Source organism: Tasmannia lanceolata, unplaced genomic scaffold (assembly GCF_043159265.1).
Source record: "Tasmannia lanceolata isolate RefF3 unplaced genomic scaffold, GAP_Taslan_0.1 ptg000024l, whole genome shotgun sequence".
Lineage (NCBI taxonomy): Eukaryota > Viridiplantae > Streptophyta > Magnoliopsida > Canellales > Winteraceae > Tasmannia > Tasmannia lanceolata.
The window spans coordinates 7,009,838-7,020,967 of record NW_027518701.1 but is presented as its reverse complement, the minus strand read 5'-3'; the positions used below and the strand labels follow the sequence as shown (position 1 = coordinate 7,020,967).

General features: G+C 35.5%; 1 long non-coding RNA gene across 5 annotated transcripts; it reads left to right on the top strand.

Moving 5' to 3' along the window:
- The first annotated feature begins 6,621 nt into the window (after nt 1–6,621).
- Nucleotides 6,622–10,310, top strand: LOC143857379 (uncharacterized). 5 transcript variants are annotated; one of them, XR_013238641.1, is made up of 5 exons: nt 6,622–7,215; nt 7,316–7,383; nt 7,472–7,525; nt 7,642–7,724; nt 9,752–10,310. It is a non-coding gene; the product is annotated as an uncharacterized LOC143857379 (long non-coding RNA). The 5 variants fall into 5 exon arrangements; XR_013238644.1 differs by lacking the exons at nt 7,472–7,525; nt 7,642–7,724 and having other exon boundaries at nt 9,752–9,817; nt 9,939–10,310; XR_013238642.1 differs by having other exon boundaries at nt 7,316–7,724; nt 9,752–9,817; nt 9,939–10,310.
- The last annotated feature ends 820 nt before the right edge of the window (nt 10,311–11,130 follow it).

The window sequence follows — 11,130 nt, the reverse complement described above, 5'->3', positions numbered from 1 at the left end:
ACGACCATCTGAAAAGTTCATTGGCTACATTCATAACCTCCTTTGCATTCCGAGTCAGAACAAGTATCTCAGATTGCAGACAAAAATGAAGTTCTTGGACTAATACTATTAATGCACTCCCACTATTCACAAATTTTCTTCATATGTGAATTCAATGGGCTTGTCTTTTAGTAATGTGTAGTCTATCCATGTAGCTTGGAACTTTTTCAATCTGTTATATTACTTACTAAAGTTTTCTTCAACCAATGTCCGACAATCAGGTAACCTAAATAGACACATTTTAGAGTTCAATGTCATGGACCCAAATTTCCTAATAAGCTCACTACTTTTAACACCTATTATTCCATGATTTTTTAGATCTTTACAAGATCACTCAAAATATCCTTATGTGATCTTGTCGAGACACCCGTCATGCTATCGTGGCCCTTCTATTGGGCCGAACCATGACACACAGTGGGTTCTCGCCACGAGACAAGTGAAAATGAACAACCTAGCACTAGGAATTCCATCACCTTTGGGCAAAATAGAATTCCAAGCCCGATTATTCATTTTCAACATCCTCATACCACTCAAACAACCCGGACAAGCATTCCTGATTGGGTTAAACCTTTTCATGCTTGGGTGGTAGCATGTTGAACATGACCTCATAAAATAGATTGTAATATACACCCACACAATAATTTAAGGAGATTACATCATTAAAGTTGGCCATAGAAGAGAAGATCCATCAAAGTATTTATCTTACAACATCTCAATCACATGCTTAAGGGCCACAATTCTGAAATTTTGCAATCACATACACAAAATTACATAAGAGCAATGACTTTCCGTTGGGCCGATGAAAGCCCTTACGTAATTTTTCAAGATTACAAACTCTCACATATGTAAGCCTCTCAATATGTGCCTCACAACCAATAGGGATCCTTTGGAAACTTTGTTGCCTGAATCCAAAGAATCATGTACTTATAGGCACAAGAAAAAAAACTTTTATGTGAATAATGAGCATGCAAAAACCATAGTTGGATGCACAAGGAAAACTAAATAGATACAAGTGCAATAATGATGATTAATTATCTACGACCAACCAATAACGCAACTCACAAGATTTCAATCCATTAGTGTGTGTTCACAGATAGGCTCTTAATTTGTGCTTCAAAATTATTAGGAATCATTTGGAAACTTTGTTGCATGAATCCAAAGGTCATTCACTAAGCATGCACAATTATTTCAAAGTAATCATATTAAATCCAAACACAAGACACGTAAAAGTATAGTTGGTTATTAAAAGGAGCCTGAAAGCATATCTTCATATTAGATTCATATCCAATAATAAAAATAAGATGTACCCAATTAATAGTATGCCTTAAAACCTTAAGATCGAGGAATCAAAAGGGTTAAAAGATCAAGTAGGGCATATAAAACATCCACAATATGTGTTTGGATGCATAAAAATAAACTAGACATGCATATCACAAAAAGACATTTTGTGCAACTAATGCATCTAAGTAAGACCAAACAAGTATTAGTTGTGAGAAAATGAAAACTGGAACTTTAAGGTGTCCAAAAACTACTCACAAAGGAAGGCATACAAGTAGTTTAACACATGAGCTATACGATCCGATCCTCATATGGCTTCAAAACATAATATACCAATGGATCCGGAACGTCGGAAAACCTTAGGAAACGGTCCTATCTTGTAAAAGTTTTTCCAAAAATAGGTCCAAAAGGCTTGTTGTGAGAAATCCAAATATGCCCTAAAGTTTTGATTTCATAGAAAACTGAAGGTGATGCCCCTGAAAGTTTTACCCAAGTTAGAGGGGACCTAGTGGGTACCAGAACCTATCTCAGTTCGCCATGAACCGGCCGGAAAATGGTCGAATCGGTTTAGGCCCAAAATCGGTTCTGTGTATTTTTTATTTTATTTTAAAATACACAAACTTGACGTATTCAGTGTGACGCGCGTGTCACAGTGACGCACGCGGCGTCGCCGCACCACAGACTTTCTTTTATTAGTAATAATAAACTCATCCCCATTTACTTGCCTGAACCACCCTTTGTTATGTAAAATGACCCCTTGTAATGTTAATAGAGAACTATAAATACACTAGAGGGGCTGCCCCAAGTAAGATAGTGGGGTGAAAATAATAAATCTTTATCTTGCCCTTTTGGCAAGCTTTGTCTTGTTCCTTTAATTCAACTGACATGCTTTTATCATATGCAAAACTGCATGCAAAATAGCTTTTGGAGAAGGTGGCTAGCATATCCCTTATTAGTATTAAAGTTTCAGTCGTGTTCTCCACGAGACTTCCTTAAACAAGTAGCTTTCAATAAAATTATTGAATATGCCATTAATATTTGGAAGCACATATCACACAATCTGACTGTCAATTTTTAATGATACGGTAGGGGAATGTTGCTTGGTCGGAGGGGAACACAACCTTACAGGCCACTTGCCGGAAAATTTTGCTTGTCGTCGGACGTAATCACATTTCCAGCGAGGTGTAAAATAAGATATTTCATCCAAAATTCCAAGTTTTCTTTTGATTCGAATGCCGGCAACCCTGCTTTGATACCAAATGTTATTCTAAACATTAACTTTAGTGATCCCTTTGGATCTTGGGCATTCAAATCAAAGAAAAACTCTATTATAACGCGATGGGTTAGAAGTACCTTTCACCGTGACCGCTGCTTTGAAGCTTGAAATTCGATGAAGCCTTTGTACTTTTCCGAGCACGATGATGACTTGGAAACGCCCCTTGATCTTCTCCTCCTCATCCTCATCACTAGGCTTATGGGAAACCTCTCCTTTGATGTGTTTTCTCAAGAAAGAGAAGGAACACTTAATGGTGAGAGGAGGAGGGACCAAGAGTCAAGATTTATAGGCTATGAAGCTCCCATAATACTTCTAAAAACAGCAAATTCGTTTGGCTTCTTTGGGCCAATATTAGCAAGACTTTTAGTGCATATTTTTAGCCCAAAAACATTCCCAAACTTAGGTGATTAGTTTCCAAAGCTATGAGTTGCCTTAAGGCAAGGCCATATACAAGGTTTAACAAGTTTCCAATATAGAAACTTCTAACATCTAATTCGTTCATTTAGATTCAGCTTATGAATTATGATTATTGAGGGATTAAGCCTCTTGCTCAATTCGTCAAGGCTTTGTTCTTTGACCTTAACGTCAGAGGTTAAATCCCAGCTTACCCATCCAAAAATAAAAAATAAAAAAACTTCTGCATTTGTGGATCTACAAAGGTTGTCTTCTCTTTTATGGTTACAGTTTCTCTCATTCTCTCTGCACATGAAAACATGAAAACTGGTTCTTTCTTCATGTCTTTTACCATGTTATTTGTCTCTTCGTTGTTTAGTTGAAAATTTGATTCTTTGTCCGATTTTAACCCATGATCGTCAGGTTCCAAAGCGAGACAGATCACATCTTCTACACATTTGTTCTTGACAAATCTGGATTCTGGATCATTTCTTCCATTCAAAAGTTGTCTTGCTTGCAAGTGACTGCATCTTATCTTAGCTTTTAGTGATCTTTATTAATCTTTTTCACATATAGAACAGTAATTTAATGAAGGGATAGTAATGTCGTGTAATAGCTGAGAAATCTCACCAAGGAGGAATCGTCCATCTTCTTAATCGCAAAGTATAGGCATCTTAAAATCAATGTTTTATGCTCCATTTCATTGGTTCTTATATGCAATGGATATGTTTTTAACCAAGAAATGGCTACACAATAATAATAATTCTTAAAGCATCTGTAATCATAAAGAACGAACCTACAAAAATCCTTTCATTATTTGATGCTTATATCAGTTCTCATCGACTAGTTCTAAACAATTATTCAGCCATGTCAACCCTTTATCAATAGTTTGGAATAACCTTAAACAGATGTTCAGATCACAACTGTTCTCTCTGTATCATGACTGGAATGCTATTTTTATGATGTAATCTTTTTTATCTTGGTTGAGCCTGGTGTCAAATTGGCTATGACCACTATGAATCAATCAAATTGTGGAATTAATTCTTTTGCTGACCCTGGAAAGACCACCAAATGTTGAATACTTCAAGCTTCTCTTTTTTCATGTAAAATATATTTCCTCTCACTCAAGCTTTATGTACACAATTGGCATGTTCAAAATTGACAATGCTATCTTCTGCCCTATTTGTTTCTTTTCGATTATGTAACCCATTTTTTCTTTCTTTAAATCCATGTTTCTTTACTAATTTGGTAAGTTGCGATCAGGGACGAAGCCAGGAATTTGCTCTAGAGGGGGCAAAGGATGGTGGTTTTATAACAATTACTAAATTAATATAAAGTAAAAAAAATCAAAAGTTGACATAAATTTCAAATCAAAGTGCTTTTAATTTATAAAAAAAATATCAAAAGTTGACATAAACTTTAAATCAAATTGCTTTTAATTTAAAAAAAATTCATTCACATTTATTTCTCGACCTCAGTTTGGATCAACCTATGATGTGGTCCGTACAGTTCTTTGTCGGCCCGTGCATCGCACGGGGTTTTTTACTAGTGTGTGTGTGTGTGTGAGAGAGAGAGGAAAATGATTGTGAGCTTGAAGCTCATATAGCTTATATGAGCTTGAGGGCCCAAACACATAGGTCTCACATTTTTTTGTGGTGATCCAAACCATTCATTTGCAAGGCCCCATCATAGATACGGTGTGTACCAAAAATCAGCTTCATTGGATCATCCTAACCCCTCCAAAAGTGGAGGGCAAAAATGGGCAGATTTGTGGCAAACAATGTCTGTCCATTTTTGCCCTCCACTTTTGGATGGGTTAGGATGATCCTATGGAGCTGATTTTTTGTACACACCCTATCTATGTAAGGGCCTCTCAAATGAATGCTTTGGATCATCCTAACAATGTTGGCCCACATGTGTTTGGGCCCTCAAGCTCATATAAGCTATATGAGCTTCAACCTCACAATCATTTTCCCGTCATTAAGTGTAACCAAATTTACGTTTTCAATTGATTTTAAACGGTTACACTCAATGACGTGGAACCAATCAAGGGCCCTTTTTTAGCTCTTTATGCAAGGGCTCCCTTGCATCTATCATTCCTTATATATATATATATATATATATATATATATATATATATATATATATATATATATATATATATATATATAGAGGAAAGTGTCTCTAGTCTCTCCCCTAGATAAGCTTATCTACTCCTCCCTTTAAAAAAACACAGTGGGCCCACGCTGTTTGAACGATCCAAAGCATTCATTGGATAGGTCCTAACATAGATAGGGTGTGCCCAAAAAGTCAGCACCAAAGGGTCATCCTAGAACTTCGTTTTGTGGTGCCTTGTGGTACCCAGAATGGACACATATAAACGTCCACGTTTATAAACGTCCACGTTTATATGCGTCCATTTTGGACACGGTGTGCCCCACAAAACGAAGTTCTAGGATGACCCTTTGGTGCTAATTTTTTGGGCACCCCCTATCTATGTTAGGACCTATCAAATGAATGCTTTGGATCATCCAAACAGCGTGGGCCCACTGTGTTTTTTTAAAGGGAGGAGTAGATAAGCTTATCTAGGGGAGAGACTAGAGACACTTTCCTCATATATATATATATATATATATGAGAGAACGGTTCCTACACATATGTGTAGAGAGTTCTCTACACACTAGCTTAAAATAGAGTGGGGCCCCACATTGTTTGGGTGATCCAAGCCATCCATTTTAAAGGCCCTCACATAGATAGGGTGTCTACAAAAAATCAGATCCATAGGATCATCCCAACCCTACGATTTGTGGAGGTAAAATGGATGTCTTTAAACCTTCACAAATTAGTCCATTTTTTGCCTCCACAGTTCGAATGGTTAGGATGATCCTATGGATCTGATTTTTTATGGACACCCTATCTATGAGAGGGCCTTAAAAATGAATGGTTTGGATCACCCAAATAATGTGGCCCCCACTGTATTTAAGCTAGTGTGTAGATAACTTATCTACACATATGTGTAGGAACCGTTTTCTCTCTCTCTCTCTCTCTCTCTCTGTATATATATATATATATTTAAAATACAGTGGGGGCCACATTATTTGGGTGATCCAAACCATTCATTTTTAAGGCCCTCTCATAGATAGGGTGTCCATAAAAAATGTGGAGGCAAAAAATGGACTAATTTGTGAAGGTTTAAGACATCCATTTTACCTCCACAAATCGTAGGGTTGGGATGATCCTATGGATCTGATTTTTTGTAGACACCCTATCTATGTGAGGGCCTTTAAAATGAATGGCTTGGATCACCCAAACAATGTGGGCCCCTATTGTATTTTAAGCTAGTATGTAGAGAACTCTCTACACATATGTGTAGGAACCGTTTTCTCATATATATATATATATATATATATATATATACAGAGGAAGAGGAAAAAGAGAATTTTAATCTCTCGATTTTTCTCCGGCATTCTCCCTCATGGGATTTTACTCTTAAGCCCTGAAAAATTTCTATTCATAAGGTTTTTGATTAACTTACCTAGCCCGCCCGCCCGCCCCCCCGCGGATATTTCCATCTCTGATTTATCGTCCCTTCGAGGCTCTCTTTTTAACGCATCTTACCCACTCTCTTTCTCCCACGTGCCCCCCATCATCTCCATCTTAGAAGAGAAAAGACCTGCCTTTACACATATCTATGTCAGAGATATTTAGGAGAGTTTTTTCCCCTGCTCTACGTAACTGAAGACGTGTCCCATCTCTTCCATCTTTCTGTCTCTTTCTCTTTCTCTTTCTTTGTTGAAGTTTTAATGGTGGATCCTTTTCTATCACAGATTCCCCAACCCGGCTTTTAATGGCGTCTCTTTGCCACTTCTTCGTCTCTCTCCACATCTCTCTTTCCTCTCACCACGTCTCACGCCCCTCTCCGTGCCTCTTTCCATGTTTTCCCTCTCTGTACCCAAAGCTCTCTCTCTCTCTCTCTCTGACCTTTGTTTTCTCTCCAGAATCCTTTCTCAAAATCCCTTAATTTTCATGTATATTTTGCTTTTAATCTATTTCTCTTCAAACTGCAGAGTTCTTTCAATTTAAAACAGGGGTTTCTTCTTCATCAATGGGTATGAATGTCAACCAAAACCTTAGCTCTTGAAAATAGGGGTTATCTATATTCTTTGGTTTTTAGAACAGGTAAGCAGAAGATGTTGATAAAAACACAGGCCTTTCAAGATTGTCCCAAGGTAATCTTTTACAATAAATTTGGTTGAATTCTTTTACATTTCATTATTGTCTTTTTTGTGGATTCAATTTATTTATAAATTTTTTTATTTTTTGCAACAGATTAATATGTACTTGAGAATAACAAATAGGGGGAAAATAGGTTTCACGATTTTGCATCTCATTTTCCTGTAAGTTTGAAGAGTTACCTTCTATTGCATATATTCTTTGAAATTCTCATGTACTTTTTTATTGTTTTTTTCTTGGGTTACTTTTAAGGTTTCAAGTTGAATATGAATGTCACCCATGGGAGAGCTGCCCAAGAATATTACGGTCTTTCTTCATTTCTTCCTCTTCCAAATAGATGCAATCTGTGCAGATGAACTTATGTTTTTTAATTAACTTTCACTTAAGATTCTTTGTACTAATTTATTCTCTTCCCATTGCAGCAAGGCCTTAGGTTGTTAATTATTAAGAGTTAGAAAAGCTAAGCTGGCCAAGAAAGTGTTGGGGCAGATGGGGAGAGCTCTAGGTTTATTATTGTCTTCTTTGTGTGATCAATTTTTGTTTATTTAGTTTCCTTTTTGCCTACAGATTAATGTGTTCTTGAGAATAACAAGTAAGAGGGAAGATGGGTGTCACGATTTTGCATCTCTGCTTCATTTGTTAATTGTTATCTTCTATGGTGTCTATTCTTTGAAATTCTCATGTATTTCTTCTGTTTTTTAAATTTATTTTTTGGATTCCAAGGTCAATATGATTGTTACTGCGTAATATTCTCCAATTAATTTGTAGCTATGGTTTTTTAAAAGTGGACGGTTTCTTTTCAAGTCCCTCTGATTAAGGTGGACTGCAATTATGCCTTCCTTGGATTTATTCCTAGAGTAGGTAATATGAGGAAAAGCTATTTTTTTTAAAAAGGTAATATGAGGAAAAACCATCAGCTAGGTTTTGGATTTTTTTAAGAGCCCTTATAAGTTAGTCAAGGCCTTCCATTTATCAGTAAGATGGCATCAATAGGAAGGAATTGATATTTACTATGCAAGTAATATCCATATCATACGGTTGCCAACCTGTGTGTAGTCCACAGTAGTTGGTTTCTTTACACAATACCATCGCCTTTGCTTCTCCAATTGGAAACCAATCCTCTGACCATGAAATATAGATATCTAGGGCCATTTAGTTTTTGTTTCTTTCCTTTGAATTATCTCTTGGTTTGCTGAATAGTTTTGACCTCTGGTCCCTTTTAGATAACTAGGGCCACTGATGAAATCTGATAATATCTAATTAGTTGATTATTGGTTGGCCTTACATTTGGTCAAAACTATTCCAAAATCTACCCCCAATCCTTGAAATCCCATTAAACAGAATTCTTCAATAGTTTATTTACAGATCTTGATGGACAGTTTAGATCACCAGATCTGAGTCCATCAAGATCTGAGGGGTACTGTAGAGTACTATAAGCTTTAGTTTTCCTTTTTAACAGTTTTAATACAATGTTTATTTATTTATTTTATATTTTTCTTGTTGCCCCATTCATCGCAGTAGATCCATAGTTCTCTAGGATTCTCTTCTTTCATATTTGAGGGGCTTATTACTTATAAATGCCCGAACAAATTTTTTTCAAACATCTGGTTGGCCAAAGATGAATGGGGAGTCGGATTTCCCTTTCCTGTAGATTTCCGAGGTATATATGCTTAGGTTCAACAGCACATCTCCAAAACACATACCGATGATTATATTTGCATTTCTAGAAATAAATAAATCCTACAACTACACGACTTAAAATAGTTTTGGCTATTATTTAGTCCTTTTACTACGATCAAGTTCTTTTTATCCATATATTTTTTTACACTAAACCTACATAGATAACGGATACCACTATTATGCTAATTTTCTCTTTAGGTAAGCAACAATTCAATAGTATCCATGGTCATATTTTCTGAACTTTAGATCCATATTTTTCTGTTAGCCCAACATATATTCCTTTGACAGATATCGATGGTTGTGTTGGGACATGCTTTCACATTTCTTTGAATATTACTTGTTACTTTATTTTTGCATAATCCTTTGCTGATTTCGGCATCTCTTTTATATGTTAGCTTTTTCTATTATTTAGACCTTTTATCTGCTATCAAGTTCTTTTTATCCATATATTTTTTACACCAAACCTACATAGATAACGAATACCACTATTATGCTAATTTTCTCTTTAGGTGAGCAACAATTCAACAGTATGGATGGTCATATTTTCTGAACTTTCAATCTATTTTTTCCTGTTCATCCAACATATATTCCTTTGACAGATATTGTAGGTCATCTTGGGACATGCTTTCACATTCCTTTGAAGATTACCTGTTACTTTATTTTTGCATAACCTTTACTGCTTTCGGCATCTCTTTTATATGCTAAAGATGTCCAATTTTCTTCTTATCTGTTGTTGGGTCAATGACTTTAATTCTGTCATCCAACAAGATATATATGGTTATTGATTTTGGCACTTTTGTTTTGTGAACACAAGAATGGCTGCATCTATCTAAATTCCTTATCTTACTGTAGCTTTTACAAATAAGCCAGGAGTTGGTAGAACTTTTGTCAAATCTAATTCCAGCATTTACAACAAAGGTATATGCATAGGGTATTGATGTACACACTAAGATATTTGATAATGACCTTCTCAGTTTGTTTTGCCAGTATTTTAGGTTTGCACTAACATATTAGCTTTTTTGCCCTTTTGGTACGTAAGCTGGGATCGGGAACCCCTGACCTCATGGTGTAAGACAGTCTTTACCAGCTGAGTTAGGAGGCTCAACCCCTGGTGTTGTGATTTCTCATGGAAGTACATACCAATTTTTTAAAAATATTGTTCAACATTAAAAGCATCACTCTTAGTTGATGACTCTCTTACTATTTTGGGGTTTTACTTCCGTTCTTAATTTTGGGTTTGTATAAATGCATTGTAGTGAGAACTTTGCATATGGCTTCCTTTGTAAATGTATTTGTCATTTTGTTGGAAGGCGAGGGTGATTGGATAAATGCATTGATGTGAGAACTTCTCATATAACTTCCTTCATTATGTATTTAATTAGCATTTTGTTGGAAGGCATGGGTGATTAGATGTGGAGCTTTTTTGCTTGATGGATTGCTATTGTTCATAACTATTTCTCAGATGGAACCCCAGGTTTATGATAACCTCAAATGGATCCCCTTTTTTCCATCTCTTCATTTCGGGTGATTTCTTTCTTACAACTTAGAGAGTTTGTTGAATTTTTAAAGCGGTTCAGAAAGTATTAGAAGTATTGCTCTTAATTGAACCCTCAAGTGGCACCGTACGTCCTGGAATACTCCTTCAATACCTCTTCTCCTACTTAGATCTATTTGTCTTATTTTCCACTATTTCTTTCTTATTGATCATTAATCTTTTTTTTCCTCTCATCCTAATTTATTTAGTCATGACATTGGTAGAATTTATTATTATTATTATTATTCGGAATTTTAAGAAGATTATAATTATGATATATTTTTTATACTTTACTTTCTGTTGTCTTTCTGAACTGTCATGTCTTACCTTCATATTTTTCAAATTCTTAAAATATCATTTCTATCTTAATTTTTTAAGTTTTTTATTTATAATAAATATCTTTGATCTTTTGAAGTTTTAAATCTTACTTTTCCTGTCGGCCCGTGCATCGCACGGGGTGTTTTACTAGTATATATATATATATATATATATATATATATAGCAGAAGAGAAAAAGGAGAGAATTATTTGAATTTCTCCCAAAATTCTAATAGAATTACACATCACTTTTTTTACTTCTTTTAACAAAGGCACCCATTAAAGCACATAATTTCAATCCTACCCCCATCCTTTATGCTTTTTGAATAAAAAAAGTGGACAAAGGCAATAATAATCAGTAACTACTAAAGTTTTGGAGG